This window comes from Taudactylus pleione, unplaced genomic scaffold (genome assembly GCF_031769625.1).
Source record: "Taudactylus pleione unplaced genomic scaffold, aTauple2 ptg000041l, whole genome shotgun sequence".
Classification (NCBI taxonomy): Eukaryota; Metazoa; Chordata; class Amphibia; order Anura; family Myobatrachidae; genus Taudactylus; species Taudactylus pleione.
In genome coordinates this window covers 10,244,166-10,270,610 of record NW_028284443.1, presented here as the reverse complement: position 1 = coordinate 10,270,610, position 26,445 = coordinate 10,244,166, and the positions used below count along the sequence as shown (strand labels likewise).

Here is a 26,445-nt window from a genome sequence, read left to right as displayed (position 1 = left end):
AGGTTCCCAGCTGCATTAAACACTCTTTCGGAGTACACACTGGAGAGGGGGCAACTGAAGTAAAATAGAGCCAGTTTGTACAGGGGCCTCCAAATTGCCTCTTTTTCCTGCCAGTACAGGAACGGACTGTCTGACATGCCTACTTGGATGTGGTCACCGATGTAATCCTTTAATAGACAGACGCACGCGTGTCGCTGCTGCTTTGAGGATGCACGTGCGGCTACTGCGCATACATTTCACACACAAACACAGAAAAAAAGATTATATTTTGGTTGGAGCGCTCTTTGGGGGTTACACTACCCTTTAACGGATGAGCCAGCCGGCCCTTTACTTATGACACAGGCGCACACTTGGCGCTATTTTGTTGATACACATGCGGCTACTGCACACACAATTCACAAACACAGAAAAAATATTATTTTTTTTTGCACTTGGGGGAGCACCCCTGATGGACAGAGCACCCCCTGGACAACACTACAGCACCCCTTTAGGACTGGGACACTGCACAGGACTTTGGAGTGGACACAGCCCCTATGGACAACAGCACTACACTACACTGCCCAGCCAGCCCTAACTCCCACCCTCCCTCTTCACTGTCCACAGCAAAGTGAGAAAATGGCGTCGACGCGGGTACCTTATATAGAATCCAAAACCTGCAAGACTCGGAAGGCGGGATGATGTTTTGCCTCGATTTCAGATCCGAGTCAGGCGGGAAAAGTCGAGCCTGCCTCGGAATCGGGGGGTCTCGGATTTCAGAAATCTGAACCCGCTCACCCCTAATTCATATTGATCATATTCAAGTTTATATTACACTTGGTTTATCAAAAAAAGAGGAGAGGGTCCCAGGTAAAAAAGGGGCCCTTACCTGATCCAGATTGCTGCAAATAGAGGTATAGTTTTTCAACTCGAGGGAAAAGCCTCTATATTTGAGCGGTATAATTATTGTAACCTCTATCTCAGGTAATGTTACTGAAATTGACACTTAAATTGGGACAGCTGACTGGGATTTGAACCTGGGACTTGCTGGTGAATAGAACATGCACCTTACTGACTAAGCTATAGATCAGCCAGTTAACTAATACAGCTGATAATTAGTTAAAGGAGATTAGATCTATCCTTCACACATCATATAAAAGGATAGCTCTCAATTTTCGCCACAGATCTGTTAAAGGATGGTGAGTATCACTATATACACATTTATAGGCATGAGGCAGGGTTAGTGTTATAGCCCTAATAAAATACAATATAATTATTTCCATACTGCAGCAAACTCCCATTAGTGCAATACTGGAGATCTGTCTTGGCTGTGGTTGGACCCTACTGCCTCTAGATATGATGAATATGCAGATTATAGACTGCTATTCAAACGGTTCAACAAAATACATTCTCACAACTTAATATATGCTGTGTTACTGTTGTCAGAGCAAGCACCAGCAGCAATCTCACTACTCAGTGAGTCTGTCCCATTCTCTATCACTCTAATGAGCTTGGTTCACTGCTTTATATAAATATTCTTAATAACATTTCCATTGATACCAAATAACAGGCATATCAAAACACACACACAGCAGACCTGCCAACACATCATCTAACATTGTCAAGGCAAACAGAATTGCTCCCCAGTGCCGTCCTATATACCCCCCATATGGGATTTCCACTAATCAGGGCGACTGACATTGATGGCTGGCCAATCAGTGATTTCCAGGTAATTAATTCCCACCCAAACCCTCAGGATTGTGTATCAGTGGAGATTTCAGGCTAGGTAATCAAATGCCTATTATGTGGATCTCTCCCAGTCAAAACCAAGGGAATACCCATTCCTGTTTTTAATTTAATAGTCATACACATCTTATTCTACTAATGTGGTCTGATAGAAATGATTATAGCATTAGTTTACATAAAGCGAGAAAGGATTCAGAAGTATAAGTGTTGTGATTAAAAAAAATAAAATATAAGTGTTTTTCACCCCTCTAATCACATGACCACTTGTCATGTCACGTATATGAGAGACATCAGGCTTATTAATCAGAACCAGAGTGCATGTGCTGATCACCACTCATCACAGAAAGACACACCTAATCAATAACTAATGTAGGTTATATTGATAATGTATGGAATAAGATACTCATATTAATGAATTAAATAAAATAAATACTCAATGTGTTTATTATGAAGGGGCCCTCATAGAAAAATGTATAATAAATTGATAATCCATATAAATTCTGTATACAAATATATCACAATATATAATGTGTCAGATTGAAATTTAATGTATCTATTATAATTTACATACGATATTGTGAAAACATCCAAAACAATAAAAATAAAAATGAGAATATCAGATATCATCTAAAAAAACGAATAAAAAAACCTGTAAATATATATATATATATATATATATATATATATATATATATATATTATATATATATATATATATATATATATATATATATAGATATACACACTACTGTTCAAAAGTTTGGGGTCACCCAGACAATTTCGTGTTATACATGAAAACTAACTTTTATTTATCAAATGAGCTGCAAAAAGAATAGAACATATAGTCAAGATATTGGCAAGGTTAGAAATAATGATTTTTATTTGCATTAATAATTTTGTCCCTCAAATTTTTCTTTTGTCAAAGAATGCTCCTTTTGCAGCAATTACAGCATTGCAGACCTTTGCCATTCTAGCTGTTAATTTGTTGAGGTAATCTGAAGAAATTTCACCCCACGCTTCCTGAAGCACCTCCCAAAAGTTGAATTGGCTTGATGGGCACTTCTTGCATACCATACGGTCAAGCTGCTCCCACAACAGCTCAATGGGTTTGAGATCTGGTGACAGCGCTGGCCACTCCATTACAGACAGAATACCAGCTGCCTGCTTCTTCCCTAAATAGTTCTTGCATAATTTGGAGGTGTGCTTTGGGTCATTGTCCTGTTGGAGGAGGAAATTGGCTCCAATCAAGCGCTGTCCGCACGGTATGGCAAGGCATTGCAAAATGGAGTGATAGCCTTCCTTATTCAAAAACCCTTTTACCTTGTATAAATCTCCTACTTAACCAGCACCAAAGCAGCCCCAGACCATCACATTACCTCTGCCATACTTGACAGATTGTGTCAGGGTCTCTTCCAGCATCTTTTCACTTGTTCTGCATCTCACAAATGTTCTTCTGTGTGATCCAATACCTCAAACTTCGATTCATCTGTCCATTACACTTTTTTCCAATCTACCTATGTCCAATGTCTGTGTTCTTTTGCCCATATTAATCTTTTCCTTTAATTGGCCAGTCTCAGATATGACTTTTTCTTTCCCAGTCTGCCTAGAAGGCCAGCATCCCGGAGTTGCCTCTTCATTGTAGACGTTGACACTGGCGTTTTGTGGGTACCATTTAATGAAGCTGCCAGTTGAGGACTTGTGAGGAGTTTATTTCTCAAACTAGAGACTCTAATGTACTTGTCTTTCTGCACAGTTGTGCACCGGGTCCTCCCACTTCTCTTTCTACTCTGGTTATAGCCTATTTGTGCTGTTTTTCTGAAGGGATTAGTACACACCGTTGTAGGAAATGTTCAGTTTCTTGGCAATTTCTCGCATGGAATAGCCTTCCTTTCTAAGAACAAGAATAGACTGTCGAGTTTCACATGAAAGTTCTCTTTTTCTGGCCATTTGGAGTGTATAATCGAACCCACAAATGTGATGCTCTAGATACTGAACTAGCTGAAAGGAAGACCAGTTTTATAGCTTCCCTAATGAGCTAATCCATTTTCAGCTGTGCTAACATAATTGCACAATCGTTTTCAAGGGTTTTCTAATCATCCATTAGTCTTCTAACGCGCTTAGCAAACACAATGCACCATTAGAACACTGAAGTGTGTCACAAACCATGCTAGAGACCCCTGCATCTACCCATATATCTGTGCCATCGCTACCCGATGAGCCATTGGCCTGCTGTTCCAGTAATCTCCAATGTGGGGCCTCCGCTTGAGGATCATCTGCAGCATCCCCGCTGTTGCCTGTCTCCCTCTGCCGCAGATCCATGCGCGCATGGCGTGCCAGTATACAAGATTCCCAGTTCATGGACGCAGCCATCTTGGGCCAGGTCAGGTGATACTCGTGCATCCAGTCAGCAGCCGTCTCAAGTTACTTCAGTCAATCCGGTTCAGCCGGATGGTATAAAAGACCTTCCTGTAACACATGCTGGTTGCCAGTGCAACAATGTCCATTGCTGCTGCATTACCTTTGGTAATGAGCTCCCATTGTGATGCTTATGCTTCCCAGCATAGCAAAGCTGATTCTCAGATCCTCTCTATGTTCCTGAGTTCCCAGTGTGTTACCAATGTTACTCTAGTCTGGAGTCATATTCCTAGTTCCTCAAGTTCATTCCACGTTACTCCAGCCCGGAGTCATATTCCAAGTTCATTCCACATTACTCCAGCCCGGAGTCATATTCCAAGTTCCACAAGTTAATTCCACGTTACTCCAGCCCAGAGTCATATTCCAAGTTCTTCAAGTTCATTCCATGTTACTCCAGCCAGGAGTCAAGTTCAAAGTTCTTCTAGTTCAATCCTCATTGCTCCAGTCCGGAGTCTAATTCTATTCTTCAACTTCATTCAGTTCCAAGTCTACAGTTTCTTACTACAGTTCCTTTCCAAGTTCAGTGACTATTCAGAGACTTTTGTTTTACAGTTTTATTTAGTATATTCCAGTTGCGTTATCTCTGCACAGAGGACTATATTATAACACCTTAACAGTCTCCTCTATTACTGTATGAGCAGAAATTACATTAAACCATCCAGTTTCAAACTACCTAATGGTTCAGGTGTCTCTGTCTTACAACCCAGTTTGGGTACACAACACCAAGTTCCCCAGTCTGTTACAGTTTGCACTGGCCAAATGGACCCATCTGGTACTCAAAGCCCTGGATATGGTTCCACCCAGGACATTGTGAATCGACTGGGTAGACAGGAGTCTGCTCAGGTGCAGTTGATGCAATACATTCAAGATGTCTCTGCTTGTTTGGGCAATATTCAAGCTCTTCTCTCTGGAACTTCCAGGATAGACCTCCAGTCTAGTAATCCTGCCCCAGCATCCACTCCTTCAGTAGTCTCTTCACCAGTACCCCGTCTTAAGCTTCCCCTCCTAGCAGGTTCGATGGGAATCTAAAGTTTTGCCAAGGTTTTTTGAACAAGTGCAAGATCCACTTTGAATTGCAGGCAGCAAGCTTTCCCACTACCAGAACTCGAGTGGCATATATAATATCATTAATACCCTGGACTGGGTTTCCCCACTCTGGGAGAAGGCTGACCTAGTTCTCTCCAACTACACTGAGTTCGTATCGACATTACAAAATTTTTTGTTGAACCTGGTTGAGAGACCTCTGCCTCCGATGATGTTTTACGTCTTTGTCAAGGCAGCAAGACTGTCAGCCAATATGTGATTTTATTCCGTACTCTAGCTTCAGAATTAAGCTGGAATGAAGATGCTTTAACAGCAGCTTTTTGGAATGGATTATCTGAGAGAATCAAAGATGATCTAGCTTCATGTGAGTTGCCCTCTTCATTGGATGGTCTGATTTCCCTATGTAATAAAGTCAACCTAGGATATAGGGAGTGAGTTATAAAGAGAAGTCGTTTCAACCATAACAAGAGTCATTCTGTTCCTCTTGTTACCTCTTCTCCTCCTCCTCCTGATGAACCCATGCAAGTGAATCGCTCCCAGCTGACTTCTGAAGAACTTCAAAGATGACGTCCAGGAAAGTTTGTCTTACCTTGTGATTCCTAAAGCCTCTCACAGATTGATCCTGGGCCTCCCATGGCTTCAAAGACATAATCCCTATATTGATTAGACTTCCTTGCAGATTATTTCCTGGAGTCCATTTTGCTTTCAGAATTGTCTTCATCAAGCGGTTCCTTTACCAAACTCTACTGTGAAATCCATAGAGGGTCTCCCCGAAGCTCATCAAGACTTCTATGATGTGTTTAGTAAACAGGGAGCTGACACTCTTCCTCCTCATCATGAATGGGACTGGCCCATTGACATAGTTCCAGGGAAAACTCCACCTCGACGACAAACCTATCCTCTTTCACTGCCGGAGACTCAAGCCATGTCTTTGTATATCAAAGAAAACCTGGAGAAAGGGTTTATTCACCCTTCCACTTCACCAGCTGGAGCGGGGTTCTTTTTTGTATAAAAAAAGTATGGTGGACTTCGCCCATGCATTGACTACCATGGTCTTAACGATATCACCATCAAGGATCGGTATCCACTCCCAGTCATAACCGAGCTGTTTGACTGGGTGAAACGTGCCCTCATCTTTACCAAGCTTGATCTAAGGGGGGCATATAATTTGATCTGCATACATGATGGAGATGAGTGGAAGACTGCCTTTAACACCAGGGATGGGCAGTATGAATATCTGATTACGCCCTTTGGCCTCAGCAGTGCCATGGCAGTCTTTCAGAGTCTTATTAATGTGATCTTCTGAGACCTTCTTTATAAATCAGTCGTGGTCTACTTAGACAATAATTTAATCTTCTCTCAAGATCTACAGTCACATTGCTCCCAAGTCAAAGAAGTTCTTCTCCGTGTTAAAAAGGAATTTGCTTTTCTGCAAGCTGGATAAATGCACCTTTTAAGTCCCCGACCATTCCATTCCTTGGATATATTATCTCGGGAACCGGACTCCAAATGGATCCACAGAAATTACAGGACATTCTCGATTGATCATTACATACCACGTTAAAGTCCATTCAGCAATTTTTAGGCTTTGCCAACTACTATTGCAAGTTTGTCAAAGGATTCTCTTCCCTGGTTGCTCCTATTACAGTTCTTACCTGGAAAGGAGCGAACCCCAGTATTTGGTCTCCAGAAGCTACCTCTGCTTTCCATCAGCTGAAACAAGCATTTATCACAGCACCAGTGTTGAAGCAACCTGATTTGACTCGCCCCTTCATTCTGGAAGTAGATGCCTCTATGGAAGGGGTAGGAGCTGTTCTCTCCCAGCGATTCGATGATGGGAAGTTACACCCCTGTTATTTCTTCTCCCAAAGAACCTACCTGCAGAGAGGAACTGCTCCATTAGAGACCAAGAGATTCTCGTGATTAAACAGTCCTTAGAGGAATGGTGTTATCTGTTGGAAGGGGCTCAGTACCCAATTTCAGTCTTCACTGATCATAAAAATTTGCTCTATTTGCAAACATCATGCTGTTTGAATCCCAGACAGGCCAGATGGGTGCTGTTTTTCTCTTGCTTTGATTTTAAACTCTCCTATCATCCTGGTCCTCAGAATACTAAGACTGATGCCCTATCTTGTTCTTTGAACTCAGAACAAGATCAAGTCCAGGAACTCTTTCCTCCAATCCTAGATGCTACATCATTTGCTTCCACTAAGCTCACTCCTGACCCCCCTTGGGGAAAGACCTTTGTTGCACCAGGTCTACGTAAGAAGTTACTTCATTGGGCACATGCTTCTTAATATTCTGGACACACTGGGGTGGAGAAGGCTGTCAAGTTTTTTCAATGGTCCTATTGGTGGCCTAACCTGAAAGCAGACATTGAAGACTTCATTGCTTCTTGTATCAAATGTGCCCAACACAAGATTTCTAAACGAACGTCTCCTGGTCTACTGCATCCAATGGCTGTTCCTCAACAGCCCTAGTCCCACTTATCTATGGACTTCATCATGGAATTACCTCCATCTAAGGGTCATAATACCATATGGGTCATTGTTGACAGGTTTTCTAAAATGGCTCACTTTGTTCCCCTTTCAGGTCTGCCATCTGCATCCCAGCTTGCACAATTTTTTATTAAAGAGATTGTCCGTTTATATGGCCTTCCCCAATAAATTATCTCTGACAGAGGAGTTCAATTTGTGGCTAAGTTCTGGAGATACCTATGCTCAGCCCTTCAAGTGAAGCTCAAGTACTCCATGGCATATCACCCTCAGACTAATGGGCAAATGGAGAGGGTGAACCAAGATCTTGAACAGTTCCTTCATTTGTTCATCTCCTCCTCTCAAGATGATTGCCTGGAGCTTCTGCCATGGGCTGAATTTGCCCATAATGACCATTACCATTCTTCAACTGAGAATACTCCATTCTATACTGTCTATGTTCATCAATCTCGTTTACCTGGTTTCCCATTGCTAGCCACTATTGATGTACCAGCTGTTAAAGATACTCTTCAACATCTCACAGCTATCTGGGGTAAGGTGCATTCTTTACTGCTGAAGGCTTCTGTGCGCTACAAAAAATTTGTAGATCGAAGGAGATGGGCCACTCCAAAGATCCAGCCTGGAGACAGAGTATGGTTATCTACTCGAAACCTCAGACTTTGGATTCCATCCATGAAGTTTGCTCCACGATTTATTGGTCCGTTTCCTGTAGAAAGAATGATCAATCCTGTGGCTGTCAAATTTAAGTTACCTTCTGTTCTGCGAATTCCTAATTCCTTCCATGTGTCATTGTTGAAGCTGTTAATCTTGAACAAATTCCAGAGAGTTCTCTCCAAGTCTCCTAGTGTCCATACTCAACGTGGACAAGAATTCAAAGTCAAAAAGATCCTGGATTCCCTCCCTCCAATATCTCATTGATTGGCAGGGCTATGGCCCAGAAGAGAGGACTTGGATCTTCGCCAACGATGTTCATGCTCCTAATCTCATTAAAATCTTCCATTCCAAGTTTCCACACAAACTAAGAAAGTGTCCGGAGTCCACTTTTAAAAAGGGGGGTACTGTCACAAACTGTGCTAAAGACCTCCATCCTAGACCCTTGCATCTACCCATGTCTGTGCCATCGCTACCTGCTGAGCCATCGGCCTGCTGTTCAAGTAATCTCTGATGTGGGGCCTCTGCTTGTGGATCATCTGCAGTATCCCCACTGTTGCCTGTGTTCCTCTGCCACAGATCCATGTGCCCATGGCATGCCAGTATACAAGTTTCCCTGTACATGGACGCAGCCATCTTGAGCCAGGTCAGGTGATACTCGTGCATCCAGTCAGCAGTCATCTCAAGTTGCTTCAGCCATTCTGCTTCAGCCTGATGGTATAAAAGACCTTCCTGTAACACATGCTGGTTGCCAGTGCAACAATGTCCATTGCTGCTGCATGACCTTTGTTCCTGAGCTCCCGTTGTAATGCCTATGCTTCCCAGCGTAGCAAGGCTGATTCTCAGATCCTCTCTATGTTCCTGAGTTCCCAGTGTGTTACCAACGTTACTCCAGTCCGGAGTCATATTCCAAGTTCCTCAAGTTCATTCCACGTTAATCCAGCCCAGAGTCATATTCCAAGTTTCACAAGTTCATTCCATGTTACTTCAGCCTGGAGTCATATTCCAAGTTCCACAAGTTCATTCCACGGTACTCCAGCTCTGAGTCATATTCCAAGTTCCTCAAGTTCAATCCCCACTACTCCAGTCCAGGAGTAAAGTTCTAAGTTCTTCAAGTTCAATCCCCACTACTCAAGTCCAGGAGTCAAGTTCTAAGTTCTTCTAGTTCAATCCTCGTTGCTCCAGTCCGGAGTCTAATTCTATTCTTCAACTTCACTCAGTTCCAAGTCTACAGTTTCTTCCTACAGTTCTTTTCCAAGTTCAGTGACTTTTCAGACACTTTTGTTTTACAGTTTTATTCAGTATCTTCCAGTTGTGTTATCTCTGCACAGAGGACTATATTATAACATATTTTATCGCAGTCTCCTCTATTACTGTTTGAGCAGAAACTACATTAAACCATCCAGTTTCATACTACCTATTGGTTCAGGTGTCTCTGTCTTACAACCCAGTTCGGGTACACAACACCAAGTTCCCCAGTCCATGACAGAGTGATGGTTGCTGGAAATGGGCCTCTATGCACCTATGTAGATATTCTTTTAAAAACCAGATGTTTGCAGCTTAACAATGTATAGAGTGTATTTCTGATTAATATAATGTTATCTTCATTGAATAAAAAACAGTGCTTTTATTTAAAAAATAAGGAAATTTCTAAGTGACCCCAAACTTTTGAATGGTAATATATATATATATATATATATATATATATATATATATATGGTGATGACAGTGAAATTGTAATAAACACAAATGAAACTATCTGTCAAAATATATATATTAATAATTATATTGTGATTACATAGGTAATTAATAAATATTGATTGATTCGTTTTGCGTGATAAAAACAAAAAACACTCATTGAAAAGTTAATATGTGTAACAGATTGAAAAAGAAGAAAAAATATGAGATTGTGTAATTTATTTAAGGAATGTCGTGTAGTTATTTTCTTCATTGAGTCCTTTTGGTGTAAGTGTATCCATCAAAAAAATCATTCTGGTTTCTTGTCTTAGGGTTCAAATCCCAGTCAGCTGTCCAAATTTAAGTGTAAATTTCAGGGACAGTACCTGAGATAGAGGTTAAAATAATTATACCTCTCAAATATAGAGGTTTTTTGCCTATAGTTGAAAATCTATATATCTATACCACTATTTGGAGCAATCTGGTTCATGTAAGGGCCCCTTTCTCTCTTCTCTCTTTTGATAAATCAAGTGTAATATAAACTTGAATATGATCAATATGAATGGAGAAAAATGGTAAACCCAAATGAAATAGGGTCAATGTGTGTCACTTATCTGTACTTGATTTACAGCTAATAAAGTCTGAATTCAGATTCAAACACATGTGAGTTTTACAATATGTGGCTTTTTGATTGAAAAAAATCCTTATCGTGTGGAATCCTACCACAAATACTTGCCTATACACATTCCTTGTTATAATGACTCATAATATTGAGACTACATTATAAGAATAATTTCTAAAGACATAAAATGACACACTCAAGATTGTTTATTTATTTATTAAATTAATAGTTGAAGACATAGTGAAGGCATCACACACAGCATATTTTTAATCGTTTATCATTCTTTTCTTTCATCTTTATTTTATCCAAATATTAACTTTTTTTCTATATACATATTAAAATGTTTCTAATAAGTTCTATTTTAAATTATCTGAGCACCACAAATGACATTTCCAATCGTGCTCTTCTATTTTTCTATGTAAATTGCATATGTTATTGGTAGCACCCCCCTATGTGAATTTGATTCAATACTATATATACAGGGGGTCCTTATCATCAGAGATATTTAAGATTATTCCTGTGCGACTGGATTCCAATTACCTACATACTTCTTATAGGTGAGATTACTCACTTCTTTTTTTCTCAGTAAGCACTGTAAATTTGAATAAAAGAAATATAAAAAAATATTATTATATTACTAATTATAAAACTATGCCAAGTTTGTCCTAGAAACCCCCAAGTATCCGTAAGGATGTCGAATCCAAATCTATCTGAAACCAATATGACTAATTTTAGTCAGAGCCGAGATCTATGCGATAGACAGACTAAATAGAAAAACAGCTGTGATATTTTGTTCAACCATGAAGGAATAGAATCAGATACCCCTCTGGGAGATTGGAGTAATCATCTATACAAACTCAAACAACTCCTGATTAAACAGACCAAAACTTTTTGGAACAAAATTACATTTGAAAATTATATTAAACAATCCATCACACCTCGAGGCCTGAGGCCTTGAGTTTTTACATAATTTGAATTAGCTACAGAAGCCATCAAGACTGGGAGAAAACTTTGACAGACTTTTCTTTAGGCCTGATCAATATCTTGATCAAACATGATGAGGTACTACTTAATAACTATTCACAAGAAATTTCTCTATTGGGCAATAAATTAAAAATATTTGAGAGCTTAGAGAAATTTTGGAAGACCTATGACAAATACAAACAAGAGGTGGAAACAATAGAGAGGGAGGTCATCAATAGAAAACGACGTAAATTACAGAGAGACAAGGATGATTTCCTATCAAACATAGCATATAGATGGAGCCACAACAGAAAGAGAATGTCTAATAGTCGGCTCAATTACACTACATCTGAAATAGACTCATCAGAAAAATTAATCAATACAGGATCAAACTCCCGTCCATAAAATACAGAGAGATTTTATAGGGGCAATCCCCAAGGAACAAAGATATCCCCCAGATTCAAGAAGACAAGAAGGGGAAAGAAGAGGAAAAAGAGGTTTCAGAGAATGGTGAGAAGAACCCATGGACTACAGATGACACAGAAGATAGCCACGACAGATGCCCTTAGAATTATTAATTAACAAGATCCTTACCCCTCCTCAAATTGAGGTTCTCAATAAGGGTTTATCTTTTTCACCTACCCAACTTTTTGACAGATTTGAAGTTGAAAAAGACATCAATCTTCTTGCGAGAAAACTTCTTCTTAAAAAGTTTTTTACAAATAAATAAGAAAACACCTTCACATCTATAATTCCTGATAATTTTACAGAGGACGACCGGAGAGCCTTATTAATATTGGAGAAATTGAAAGATCTTTCACCAGCTTCATCAATGGAATCCCATCAAACAAGGACCCAGGATGGACCACAGGAACGATCATACCAAAAATCAATATCACTAAAGAAAATAATTTCACCTGACTTTTCAGTGTTTCCCCAAGTGAAAAGAGTTATTGATTTAGTAAGTAAAGATTTGGACCAATTGGAAAGAAATAAGAAATTCTATGAACATAATAATAATCTCAATAGGAAGGAAAGAAAAGTGCTCTTGGAAATGAAACAATGGGAGGATTTTATCATAAAGCCCTCCGATAAGGGGGGCAATGTTGTTCTATGGCCATGGGACAAATATATTGAGGAACTCAACAAACAATTAAATGATATTTCATTCTATAAAAGATTGCTCTTTAATCCAATTAAAGACTTTTTAGATCTTTACAATATAATAATTGTAAGAGCAAAGGAAGAAGGTATCATCACCAGAAAAGATTATGACTTTCTTAAAGTGGATCAACCAGTTATACCAACTTTATATCTATTACCTAAGATCCACAAGAATGAGACTAACCCACCCAGAAGACCAATTGTCTGCGGGATGGGTAGCCTCTCAAAAAACGCCAGTCAATTCCTTAATTTCCATCTGAGGAAATTTGTCCTTGAGTTACCGTCATACACAAGAGACATCAGATGTCCTGAGTAAAATTCAGGATGTAATTTGAGTAAAGACACCTGGTTAATCACCTGTGATGTTGAATGCTTGTATACTAGTATCAATATTTATTAAGCATGAACCAGAATAATGATTTTAGCAAGTTCCTCAAAACTTTGTTAAAATTAGTGCCCACCAAAAACTACTTCACATGCAGCAACAACTTCTACCTCCATGTACGGGAAACTGCAATGGGGACTATGTGTGCCCCCACTTACACTAACCTGTACCTGGTGTGGTGGGAGAGGGAGTATGTTTTTGGTGAGGCCAATGATCAGTACACTAGTCATGTTATTTTGTGGTTATGATATATCAATAATTAGTTGATTATTTGGGAGGGAGAATTACACATTTTCAAAGAATTTCTGAACAAATTAAACCAGAACAATCTGAATCTAAAATTAACGTATGAAGCAAGCAAAACCAAAATCAATTTTATGGACCTTTCCCTGATCGTAGAAGCAGATGGACATATATCATCAGATCTTTTTTGTAAAACAACCTCCTCAAATAGCATTTTAAATTGTGAAAATTCAAATTTTCCTCCAGTCCTAAAAGGCCTCCCTAAAGGTGAATTCATGTGTATGAAGCGAAACTGCTCAAAAGAACAAACCTTTCAAATGAGATCGGAGGAACTCAAGAAGAGGTTAATTTCTTGTGGGTATATTCACAGAACAATCAAAAGAGCATACAGTGAAGCTAAGAATGATACTAGAGATCTACTGTTAATTCCCAAAATGAAAGAGGAAAACGATGGAGAACAAAATTTGAGATTTGTGGGACATTTTGTAATGAATGGAAGAACATTCAAACTATCCTTAATGAGCATCTGAAGGTACTACATACTGATCCTGATCTGGCAGAAACTTTGGGAGATAATAAACAGATCAGCTGGAGAAGGTCTAGAAACCTACGGGACATTCTACTACATAGCCATCTTGAAGGTACAAAAAAACCTTCCCCTTTGAGAAAAGGTTCCATGAAATGTGGAACATGTAAGGCATGCTTTACTATGATAACCACATATTTCTATTGTGACAAATTCACCAAGCTTTGAATCATTAACTACCGTATAGATTGTAATACATCAGCTGTAATTCACAAATTACAATGTCCCTGCCGCAAGAGCTATATTGGTAAAATGAAGAGACCTCTCAAGAAGAAAATCCTATAATATATGAGGAACATCAGAAATGACAAGAGAGATCAACAAATGTTTAAACCAATTACCCCAATAGCACAACATTTTTTAAAATATCATCAAAGCAATCCCAAAGAATTAATAGCATTTGGCATGAAGAAAATCAGTTTCAATATACGAGGTGGGTATGTGAAAAGTGAACTCCTAAGACAAGAAACCAGATTGATTTTTTTGATGGATACACTTACACCAAAAGGACTCAATGAAGAAAATAACTACACGACATTCCTTAAATAAATTGAACAATCCCATATTTTTTCTTCTTTTTCAATCTGTTACACATATTAATTTTTCACTGAGTGGTTTTTGTTTCTATCATGCATCACGCTTGCTTCACATAATATCTTCCAAAACTAATCAATCAATATTTATTCATTACCTATGTAATCACAATATAATTATTAATTAGGGATGTGCGCCAACCCCCGTGTTATGGTTTTGTTTTTGGTTTTGAATCTGGATCTGGTTTTGCAAAACCACTCTTGCGTGTTTTGGTTTTGGATCTGGATCTTTTTTTTTTTAATTATAAAGACAGGTAAAACCACATAATTTTGACCTGGTTTTGTTCATACAGTATTACTAACCTTAATAACATTTATTCCTAGTCATTTGCAGTCAATTTTGACCACCTTACAGCTCACAATATTGATTTTTTCATCTAGGTTAGGCCTAGGGCCAAAATGTTGCATCCAGCTAGCTGGCTGACTATACTAAGCGACAGCTGTGGGCGGCACTAATATGTGGCCATTTTTAAAAAATGAAAGGGTCATACAGGAGATGCTGAGTGTGGCCAGTACAATTTCTGGACATTCATAAACAATCAAATTCAAAATGTCAGACAGCAATGCCCCAAACAGCATATAATGCAGAGAAAAGAGGTGCAAGATGGAATAGTCCTTGGACCCTCCCACCCACCCTTATATTGTATATGAAACAGGTCATTCACAGTTTAACAAACCAATCATTTCAGCGACAAGGACTGTCAATTGTGGCTGAAATGATTGGTTTGTTTGGACCCCCATAAAACAAGCTGCCAATGTGCATTGGACATGCACTAGCGCACGGAGAGGGGGGGTTTCTGGGTACACAGAACCCCCCCCTGATGAACCTAATTTTTTTTTCTCAGAGATGGAGACAGTCCTGTCTCCATCTCTGCACCAGCCATGGGACATCCATGTACAGGCTGCGCTCCGTACTTCCCTTCAGTGGCCGCGCTCCCTCCCATGCCTGTCCTAGAACTGCGGCTGATGCGATATGAGCTTCTGCAAATGCGCAGAAGCTCATTCAAGCCGGTACCGTACCATGGCCAGCCCCAAAGCAAATGACCCACCGGCAGCTAAAGCAGTGAAGGGCTGGCCGGGGGGCCAAGGCCGGCCTGCAGTTGTACAGCATTGCATCACACATGTTGGCTCCTCCTCAGGGGTCAGCAGCCTACCAATCACCGGGCTCAGAGTGGGCTGCATGGATCAGCCCTCCTCTTCCTGCTCCTCGGCTGTGATTGCCTGTGGTTGCGCCTCCTCTGCATCCAATCCTCACCACACTGACTTTGTCCCAGCTCCCTTGCTCTTTTCACAGACGGACAAGGTAGGGAGCAACTGTTTAGACCTGCACATGGGGGATGGTGTAATTGCAGAAGGTCATGGGACTGAAACAGGCAAACACTCAAAGCACCCATGTGCTTACAGAACCATTAGAAATAAATAATTAAAAAAACAGCTATTCAAATATGTATATGTATACACACGGTGTTTAAATATATATATATATATATATATATATATATATACCCCCCCTAAAAATCCTGTGTTTGCCCCTGACATGGAAATTATCCCATACACAAACTGGCTTTACATTACAACATCAGATGTTGTCACCATCATCCTCATCCTCATCCTCCCCATCAGTGTGTACATCCTCTTCATCACACAATATTAATTTGTCCCCGCTGGAATCCACCATAAGTGCCTCTGTATATTTTTAATGTCATTTTTGGTAGAGGTCTTCCTCATGGAATTTGTAATTCATTTTAATGAACATCATCTTTTCCACATTTTAAAGAAGTAACCTCCTATGCCGATCACTGACAAGGTTGCCAGCTGCACTGAAAACTCTTTCAGAGTACACACTGGAGGGTTGGCAACTTAAGTAATGCAAAGCCAGTTTGTGTATGGGCCCCCAAATTGCCTCTTTTTCCTGCCAGTACTGAAAGGGACTGTCTGACATGCCTATTTGAATGTTATCCCTAAAATAGTCATCCACCATTCTGTGAATGGTGACCGTATCAGACATAGTCACGGTAGACATCTCACTATTAGTAGGAAGTTGTCTCAGGCCCGACCAGATGTAATTTTTTGGTGACTGATCTGCATGAGCAGCAGGGATTCTGTAGGGAAAATTTAGTTTTTTCCTGGCAGCCACAGAAACTGAAGGAGGAGATGATGTCGTGTCACGTGCCGCTTCAGCTGACAATTATTTTACCAACAGCTCTTTGCATCTTTTCAGATTTATGTCCGTTGGAAAAAAAGACAAAAGGTATGACTTAAACCTAGGATCAAGTATGGTCACCAAAATATATTGATCTGATTTCAAGAGATTGATGACTCTTGGATCCTTGTGAAGTAAATCAAGGGCTTGATCCACCAGTCCGACATACTTAACGGAATCGCTCAGTTTTAGCTACTCCTTCAGTTTCTCCAGCTGTTTTTGCAAAAGTCTGATGAGGGAAATGACCTGACTCAAGCTGGCAGTGTCTGAACTAACTTCACGTGTGGCAAGTTCAATGGGTTTGAAAATCTTGAGTAAGGTGCATTCCAACTCCACGGCCTATGTCATAGACCATTATGTAGCCCAGGATGGCCTTTTGCTGCTCCTCCATTCGTTGAAGTATATAGAGAGTAGAATTCCACCTAGTTACTACCTCTTGCTTCAGCTGATGGCAGGGCAATTTCTACAGTATCTGCTGGTCATGCAATATTTGACAAGCAGTTGCCAAATTTCTAAAATGTCCCAATATTTTCTGCGCCACCAAGAGCATCTCCTGCACAACCCTGTCATTTTTTAAAAAATGTTGCATCACCAAATTAATTGTGTAAGCAAAACATGGGACATGTTGGAATTCGCACACATGTAATGCTCTCACAATATTGCTGGCATTGTCAGAAATCACAAATGCCGAGGAGAGTCCAAGTGGGGTAAGCCATTTTGCAATGATTTTCCTGAGGTTCTCTACGAGGTTCTCAGTGGTATGGCTCTTAGTGTAACCAGTTATACAAAGAGTAGCCTGCCTCTGAATCAACTGGCATTTGGTAGATGCTGCTACCAGTGGGCTGTCACAGTCATGTAATCTATAGTTTGCATTGTCCCACTTTTCCACATATCAGTGGTCAAGTGGACAGTGGGTACAATGGCATTTTGGAGGACATTCATTAGTTTTTTTTAATGTCCTTGTCTGTACAGACTGGGAATTGCCGTTCAAGCGAAGTGGAATCTAGAAGGAATCACGTAGCGGGGACACAGGACCTTAATTAACTCTCTAAAACCCACTGCATTAATGGCAGACAATGGATGTATATCTAATACCAGCATTGCTGTTATGGCATCAGTAATCCGCTGTGCAACTGGGTGACTGCTGTCATACTTGTACGCCCTTGCAAAGGATTGTTTGACAGTTAATTGTTTGGTTACAGTACTCTTCCTCCTGGTCCCCTTCTGGGATGAAGATCCACTCACAGCAACAGCAGCAGCAACAGGCATAGTCATCAAGGATCCTTCTGAGGAATCACAGATAGGAGAGGGGTCAATCATGCTTATAACATTGGATGCAGCATGACTACTTCTGATGATGAATGAGGATGTTGATGATGCAGGTTTTGGTGGTGGAGATCGAAGGCGCTTGGATACCACAGAGAGAGAGCAGGTAGGTGACACTGGACTGATTGTTATGTTTTTAGTTTTGGAACTTGCCAACATACACTTTGGTATTTGATGAATGCGCTCCAAGTGACATAACGAGGAGGTTCCTAGATGGTTAAGGTCCTTACCTTTACCACTCTTGCTTGGCATCGGTTAAGATGGCTTGACAACTGTTGTCTGGATTTGGGTGGAAATAATTCCACTCATGAGAAGTGGATTTTGTTGTCTTTTGCCCCGGCATGACAACATCAATGGGCTTTTCCATACCATGGGCAACAACTGTTGCCTGACTTACACAAATGACTTCCTCATCATCAACATCCTCATCATCAACATCCTCATCATCCTTAGTGGCAACTTCCGAAATATCCTCATCCTCCATGTGAAATTCCACAGAAGCATCCTCGATGACTACGTCAGCAATATGTTGACTGCCCTTGCCCACATTTACAGAGGGCACACAAATGTTGGAAGGAGGATCCTCAAGTACACTATTAACTATTGGAAAGGTCTGGCTCACACATGGCAACCGCAGACACACTTGCACTCTCCTCAGGGATTTGTGATTTTGATTTCTCTGAGCACACCTTTCGTTCTTCCGGAGCTGTCTTACTCATCTTCTTCTAAATAACTTTCATTTTTTTATAGTACCACCACTACTACAACAAGCAGAAGGGCTATTATCACTAGAACCACCAGTCATAAATAAAGGCCAAGACCTTATCCTTTCCTTGCCACTTCGTGTAGTGAATGGCATATTGCCAATTTTTTGTTTATCTATAGTCAACTTGGCTTTAGATATTTTTTCTTTAATAAATTAAAAGAAGTTGCTTTTCCATGTCCATGGCCTGACTTAAGCCCGGGGCATCGGCCTTCATAGAGGACGTTGACAGCCTTGCATCATCATGACTGCTGCCGGCAGCTACAACATGTGGTTCTTTCTCTCCTGTCATGTGACTGCCCTCCATATTCACTGCGGTCTTGCAGCAGAGTCACCAAGCAAGCAGCAATAGTGTTGCAAATGCACACACCAATAAAAATACACTTTTTATTATATAGCTTTTTTTTTTTGCCCACAACTTGGGGCCCGGAGTACCCCGACCAAGGCAGCAGTGATTGATGACACAAGCAGCAATAGGTTGCTGTCTGAATAAGTGCGGCTAATGCACATGCACACACACAAAAAAATACACTTTTTATTATATAGATTTTAATTTTTTTTCCCACAACTTGGGGCCCGGAGCACTCCTGACCGAGGCAGCAGCGATTAACGACACAGGCAGCACGCTGCTAGCCCCGATGGACAAAGAATAACAGCCCAGATGGACACAACAGACAGCACCTGCCCAGATGGACACAGCAGACAGCACCAGCCCAGATGGACACAGCAGACAGCACCAGCCCAGATGGACACAGCAGACAGCACAAGCCCAGATGGACAAAGCAGATACCCCCAGCCCAGATGGACACAGCATACAGCACCAGCCCTACACTACCCACCCTCCCTGTTCACTCTCCACAGCCAGAGTGAAATGGCGCTGATGCAGGCTCCTCCTTATGAAGCAGAGACGAGAGCTTGCGAGCTGCTAGATTTCGTCTCTGAGGTTTTGCCTCGATTTGAGATCCATGGCTGGTGGGGGAACCAAACGCATGTTTGGTTGTCGCCCTTGGATCTCTAAGTTCGGGTGGGTTCAGATCTCTGAGATCCGAACCTGCTCATCTCTATTATAAATATATATTTTTTTGAAAGATATTAGTTTCATTGGTGTTTATTACATGTTCACAGTCAACACCATATCACTATTTCTACTTCAGGGTCCATAGGGTATCCACAGGATACCTTGGGGTATAGGTGATGACGTCAGTCTTCAGGCAATACAGAGTTAAAGTTTTCAGCCTCCCAGGATGCATCTGGGTCCCTCTCCTATACCCTGCCCCCGGGCCAAGGCATCTCAGTTTCGTCGGTGCCTGGCCGGAGTCGGAGGCACTGTGCAGAGGGGGGCTATGAAGAGCCCCTGAAGTTTCTTTTAAAGGCAGCGCTGGCTGCACATCTGGGAGTACAGCATGGACAGTCAGTACTGACGTCCATGCCATCTCCCCTACACCCCGCCGGTACCAGAACGCCGGTACTGATCCGGGGATGCTGGTAGACATCTGGGGTCACGGCTAGCGGTGTCCCCAGATGTTTTGGACCATGGCCGGATCCAAGGGGATGCAGGTAAGCAGCGGGGTCCCGCGGTGGGTCCCCGCTGGTCACATGGTCCTGAGTTCCCCGGCAGGGGGCTCCCTGGGGACTGGCTGCAGCGTGGAGCCAGGCGACCAACCTGCGCTTCCACTACCCCCTGGAACAGCAGGCCGCTGAGCGGCATGCGCTGCGGCATCCCAGGGGTTAAATGCATGCCAGGGGAGCGCGCTTTCCCTGTCTCACAGCCGGCGCCTCCCCTGCTGCACACAGCCTCTCTGCTCTGCCTGATTGGCCACAGTGTGTCAGCTGTCCTCCCCAGGCCGGCCTCCTTCATCTTCTGCTCCTCGGTGGCCATCTTTAAAGCATGGTGAACACTGCTGGAAGCCTGTGAGCGGTGGCATTGCGGTCTGGGTCCCCCAGCATACCTCTCCTCTGTTTGTCACAGGTCAGTGTATGCAGCGCTGAGTCCTACCAGCCTGAGTGTCTGAGTAGTTGAGAATCAGCGCTAACAGTGCAGGGATTTGTTTCTTCTGCATTGTATGTGACTGAACTGCTAGCCTGCTGTCTGTACTTTCACTTTCTACTGTCAGCTTTATTACTGTCCCTGATCTTGCTCTGCTCAAAGCCCTTGCGGTGCGCGGTGTGCAGGGTGTTATTCACACTATACCAATACGGATAGGTGTGAGTGTCACATACTTACCATCATGTCTGAGACTGATTTTCCTCTCCAGCTCATGTGTACTAAATGTAAGGTACCAATAGCGGAGGGGGAGGGTAACGCGGAGGGGTTATGCCCCCAGTGCCTGGCACTGTCACGGCCGATTATGGTCATGGTCCCGGTACAGGAACCTCCCTGGGCTTGTTTCGCTAAGGCGCTTACAACCCTTGTGGGCCAGCTAGCTCTGCCACCTGCGTTTACCCAGACGGGTTTGTTCCAGCAGTCAGTGGTGTCGTCACCCATGCGGGAGTTCCTGAGACAATTGATGGTACCCCACAGTCTCCCTGTCCCTTCCCAGGTTTCTCCGGAGCCTGCATGGGTTAATACTCTTAACTACATCAGTTCAGCATTTGTCCGATGTTTTACAGGGGGAGTCTGTGTTGCGGCCTCATAACGGCCGGTGGCGTCTTTATCTGCTCCTTATGGGGATGACGATGAGACGTCAGATCATGGGGAGATTCTGGATCTATCTGACCAAGAACCTCTCCGTACCAAAGAGCCGGACGCTAAGTCCAAGGTGTATATCCCTGGTCTTATTCGAGCGGTCCGCTTGGCTTTAGTTATTGAGGATATTGATCCTTTGGTGGCCACATTCATATATGCCTTTTTAAGGATATTAAGGGTGAGGCTACGGTGTTCCCTCTTTCTGATCAATTAGTGGATCATTTAGAGGAGGCGTGGAAAAATCCAGGTAAACGGTTTCAGCCCCAGAGACGTTTAGCCGTGGCTTATCCATTTGCGGTCAATTATTTTTCTAAGCGGGAATCCCCTATGCAAGTGGATTCACATGTCACACGCCTAGTCAAAAGTGCCACGTTGCCTATGCCTTCGATGTCATCCTTGAAGGATGTCACTGACCGCAAGGTGGAGATCTGCCTCAAATCCGTTTATTCCCTTGCAGGGAAGCATCCAGACCGGCTCTGGCCGTGTGTTGGGTAGCCAGAGCTATGGAGCGCTGGGCGGATAATTTGGAGGCGTCTTTGTACTCTGACTGTTCGGCTGTACAGACCGAGTTGGTGGGCAATCTCCAAGACTCGGCCACTTACATTAATGAAGCGGCCTTAGATATTTGTATGCTCACCTCTAGGATCTCCTCTGCAGCCGTGGCTGCTCATCACACCTTATGGTTACGTTCTTGGAAAGCGGACGCGGATTCCAAAAAGGGATTAGAAGGTCTGGACAGGTACTATTTGGTCCAGATCTGGACAAAATTGTAGTTACGTTGGCAGCAGCAAAATCTGCATGTCTTCTGTCTGCTACGATTCCTTCTAGTGCTGGTGGGTCGTCCTTTTGGCCTCACAGGGCCCAAGGTAGGCCTAAAGTACAGTCCTTTCCACAGCAGGCTGGGGCCAAGAAATTGTCCAAGCCCAAGAAACAGGTCTGGAGTACCAGACGTCCGGCTCCTAGGTCAGATAACAAACCTGCGGCCTGACGGTCCAGGCCTCCTTTTGTGGGACCCCAAAGTGGGGGGCGCCTGCTTCAGTTCGCCCGGTGCTGGTCGCAGTGCATGTTCCAATTTCCCAGAGGGGCCTGGGTTTCTATTCCATTCTATTTTTGGTGCAGAAACCCAATGGGTCTTACTGTTCAATACTAAACCTAAAGGCCCTCAGCAAGTCCTTGAGGGTGCCTCTGTTTCGGATGGAGACCCTGCGGTCCATTATTCTGGCACTGGAACCTGGGGACTACATGGTGTCATTGGACATCCAGGACGCTTACCTGCATGTCCCTATTCTTTTGCGCCATCAGCAGTTCCTCAGATTGGCAATCTGCAATGAACATTTCCAGTTCCGGGCACTGCCTTTTGGCCTGGTGACTGCTCCACGGGTATTCACCAAGGTCATGGCGGTCATGGCGGCTCTCCTGCGGACGCAGGGAGTCCGACTGTTGCCTTATCTGGACGACCTCCTGTTGATAGCGGGGTCTCCAGAGCTTCTTTTACACCATCTGGATCTGACGATTGCGGTACTGCCACGTCACGGCTGGTTGACAAACTGGCAGAGGTCCACTCTCACCCCGTCTCAGAGGATCCTGCACCTCGGGGCCTTATTGGACTCCAGGCAGCAGTGGATCTTTGTGACGGAGGAAAAGATCCTTGCTTTGTAGTTGAGGGTGCGCAGTTGTCTGCAGTGTCGTCGAGTGTCGATACACTTGGCAAAGAGGTTATTGGGCTCAATGGTGTCGGTATTCGACATGGTGGAGTACGCCCAATTTCACTCCAAACCTCTGCTGCTATTGATCCGGTCCAGATGGAATGGATTGCCTCAGTGTCTCAAGTCCCAGACGATGGGGCTCACTCCGGATGTTCGCCTGTCTCTAACCTGGTGTTTGCAGACGACCCACCTCAACAAGGGTCGCCCATTCTGGGTGGCGAACTGGGTCCTGTTAACAACGGACGCCAGTCTCCGGTGCTGGGGCGCTGTCACGGGTCCACACTTGTTTCAGGGCAGGTGGACTCGGGCGGTAGCGGAGCTTCCAATAAACATTTTGGAGCTCCATGCGGTGTCAAGAGCTCTCCAACGGGCACAGCCGGATCTCCAGGGTCACCCTGTGCAGGTCCCGTCGGACAACGCCACCACGGTGGCCTATTTAAACCAGCAAGGAGGAACCGGGAGAGTGGTCTTTATACCAGGACGTCTTTCGGAGTCTGGTGGACAAGTGGGGTCTTCCAGAGATAGACCTCATGGCGTCCCGGCACAACAACAAGTTGCCGGTGTATGGGTCTCGAACAGGAGACGAAAAGGCGTCTCTGGTGTATGCCCTGTCCGTCTAGTAGACGTTCCAGTTTGCCTACCTTTTCCCTCCGTTTTCCCTTCTTCCGCGGGTATTACGGAAATTCAAATCAAGAAGGAGGTACGTTACTGTTGATAGCTTCCGAGTGGCCCAGACGGCACTGGTTCTCCGACCTCCAGAGTCTGTCAGTAGACGTTCCTCTGAGGTTACCATTACGACCGAATCTGCTTGTCATAGGGTCCTTGTCTTCACCCGGACCTGACTAGGTGTGGCTGTTGAAACGGTCATGCTAAGGTCCAGAGGGTTTTTCTAGCTCCGTGGTGCAAACCATACTAAGAGCTTGTAAACCTTCCTCGGCAAGAATCTACCATCGTGTGTGGCATACTTTCTTCCGGTGGTGTAGACCTAGAGGGTATTCCCTTAGGGAGTTCCGCCTGTCTAGGGTGTTGGCTTTCCTACAGGCTGGACTGGATCATGGGCTTCGCCTGGCTTCTCTGAAAGTGCAGGTGTCTGCCCTGTCAGTCTGGTTTCATCGTAGGATTGCTGCGCTCTCTGATGTGCACACCTTTATGCGAGGTGTTCTTCGCATTCAGCCACCTTTTGTTCCACCGGTGGCGCCTTGGAATTGGGCTGTGGTCCTGAGAGTTCTCTAGGGACCGCCGTTTGAACCACTGGACTCAGTGGACTTTAAATGGCTTACAGCTGAAACCATATTCCTTCTGGCCATTGCCTCGGCCAGACGGATTTCGGATTTAGGGGTTCTCTCTTGTAGACCCCCTTTTCTGATTTTTCATAGGAATAGGGCGGTGCTTCGCACTCATCCGGGATTCCTTCCCGAAGTGGTATCCAGTTTTCACATCAATGAAGAAATTGTTGTGCCGGCTTTCAATTCACCTGGACTTTCAGTGGGTGACGCCACTTGGGATGTTGTGCGGGCATTGAGAATTTATGTTGACCGCACTTCTTCTTTTAGGAAGTCGGACGCCTTGTTTGTCCTCTATGGCTTCCGTAAAAAGGGTTGGCCTGCTTCAAAGTAGACTTTGGCAGGCTGGATTCGTATGGCAATTTCAGAAGCTTATCTTCATGAAGGTCTTCCAGTTCCCTCCTTGGTAAGGGCTCATTCCACTAGGTCTGTGGGTCCTTCGTTTGCAGCTAGACGTGGTGCCTCTGCAGTTCAGATCTGCAAGGCTGCTACGTAGTCTTCTGTCAATACCTTTGTGAGGTATTACACTTTTGACATCTTTGCCTCTCAGGATGCTTCCTTCGGGCGGCGGATTCTCCTCTCAGCACAGGAGCGTCCCCACCCTTAAAGGATACTGTTTTGGGACATCCCCAAGGTATCCTGTGGATACCCTATGGACCCTGAAGTAGAAAATATGAGATATGGTAAGAACTTACCCTTGTTATCTCTATTTCTACGAAGTCCATAGGGTTCCACAGGACTCCCGCCCTGGCACACCTGTACTGCAGATGGGCTTTATTCTGGTCACCGGTTTTTCCGTCTCCCTATGGTGAGAATGTGATTCTTGTGAGTGTCCAGATTTCTTTTTTTCTTCTCTCTCTTTCTTCTCCTCCTCCGGCCTATGGCTTGTGACGTAACTGAGATGCCTTGGCCCGGGGGCGGGGTATAGGAGAGGGACCCAGATGCATCCTGGGAGGCTGAAAACTTTAACTCTGTGGTGCCTGAAGACTGACGTCATCACCTATACCCCAAGGTATCCTGTGGAACCCTATGGACTTCGTAGAAATAGAGATAACAAGGGTAAGTACTTACCATATCTCATATTTTGTCAATTTATTGAAAGAATCAACAGCATTTGGCATGTAGAAAATCAGTTTCAATATACAAGATATTGGTTTCATCGGTGCTTATCACATTTTCACAGTCCGCTATATTACTATTTGTTCATTTATTGAATTATATATATTTATTATAAATTTTCAGCACATACACTCGTCATTGGTGTTTATCACATCTTCATAGCTATGTTATCATCATTATATACATTATATATATATATATGTGTATATATATATATATTTACATTTTTTAGAATTTTTTTTATAATATGACATCTGGTATCCTTATTTTTATTGGTTTGGATGTTTTTACAATATCATATGTAAATTATAATAGATACATTCAATTTCAATCTGACATATTATGTATTGTGATATATTTGTACATAGAATGTACTGTATATGGATTATCAATTTATTATATATTTCTGAGGGCCCCTTCATAATAAACACATTGAGTACTGTATTTATTGTAATTAATTAATTAATTAATATGAGTATCTTATTCCATTCATTATCAATTTAACCTAGTTATCGATTAGCTGTGTCTTTCCGTGATGAGTGGTGATCAGCACATGCACTCTGGTTCTGATTAATATGCCTGATGTCTCTCATATACTTGACATGACAAGTGGTCATGTGATTAGAGAGGTGAAAAACACTTAAATTTTTTCTATTTGAATCACAACAATTATACTTCTGAATCATTTCTCGCTTTATGTAAACTAATGTTATAATAATTTCTATCAGACCCCTTTAGTAGAATAAGATGTGTATGACTATTAAATTAAAAATAGGAATGGGTATTCCCTTGGTTTTGA

At 42.8% G+C, this 26,445-nt stretch overlaps 1 protein-coding gene across 1 annotated transcript in view; it reads right to left on the bottom strand.

Moving 5' to 3' along the window:
• Positions 1 to 26,445, bottom strand: part of GRM8 (glutamate metabotropic receptor 8) — a 1,218,298-nt gene that overhangs the window by 958,629 nt on the left and 233,224 nt on the right. The window lies entirely within an intron of this gene.